The sequence below is a fragment of the Meleagris gallopavo genome, chromosome 11, assembly GCF_000146605.3.
Source record: "Meleagris gallopavo isolate NT-WF06-2002-E0010 breed Aviagen turkey brand Nicholas breeding stock chromosome 11, Turkey_5.1, whole genome shotgun sequence".
NCBI lineage: Eukaryota > Metazoa > Chordata > Aves > Galliformes > Phasianidae > Meleagris > Meleagris gallopavo.
Genome location: NC_015021.2, coordinates 8,500,207 through 8,501,306, shown reverse-complemented (window position 1 = coordinate 8,501,306; position 1,100 = coordinate 8,500,207).

The following is a 1,100-nucleotide window of genomic DNA, read 5'->3' as shown; positions in this document are numbered from 1 at the left end:
GAGATGGCCGGGGTCGGGCTGGGCCCGGGGGTGTTACTGGGCGCCGAGGGCTGTGCGCCGAAAAGCAAGGTGTGTCGTTGGTGTGACCGCATGTATGGAGATCGTGTTTTAGGAACGAGTTTCTCGACGGACGCGAGATAAGTAATCAGCCTGCGCGGCTGTAGGTGAAGGTGCAAAACTATATTTTAATCGATAAATACAACAGCTCCCGAAGGGCGATTCATTTTCTCACCTACAGTTCGTTCCAAATGCCTCTCCCGGAGAGGGAAGCAGGACTCCTGCGCACTTCCCCGGGCACACGCACCGGCAGCGGCCGAGCTCCGCCGGGAGCACCGACAGAGAGCTGCCATCCCTCCGCGGTCGGGTTTAGGCTTGGTTACGAAAAATGTTATAGCACGCAAAATGCGCGGGGCGGGGAATAGCGCTTGGCAGCGATTCACGTCCCAGAAAGGTGAAAGTGGGGCTCCGGGCCGGGTGCGGACGGCAGCCACCGGACTGCGCGTGAAACTCAGTGGAGCCGCGCTGCTCGGCAGCCCTTGCCGTGAGAGGAAGCGCAGAGCTGTGCTCGGCTACGGCCCCGGTCCCCTGCTTCGGGTTATGTCCGCGGCCCGATTCCGCCGCGCCCCGAGGGCCGCGCAGGTGGGCCGGAGCTCGGCTGCTCCGGGGCGAGGACTGCTTCAAAAATCGTTTGAAGCATCCTCTGTCCTGTTCGCCTGTTTCTGTGACTGCAGGTAGAACGACGCCGTTAACGATTCGTTGTGACACGGCACCTTTTCAGTTCAGACTTCTATACCGCCGCTCGCGGAGGCTTCACCCGAAGGCAGAACAGGGGAAGGAAAAGATGCGATCCTTGGGGATGCGTGCGAAATAAGTGGGAGCCCTGCGGGGAGGAGCGCAGGGGCACCATGGACCCTGCCCTGCACTGCCCCGCTCCGTCCCTGCCCCGGGGCTTCCGGCGGCCCGGGGACCGTTGCAGGAGGGAGAAGGAGCTACTCGACAGCCCCCCTCCGTGCCACACAGACGGCTGAACCGAGCTGCAGGAGCGCTCCCAACCTCCTTTTGCTCCCCGAGCGCGGCCCGGGGCCAAGACATATAAACGC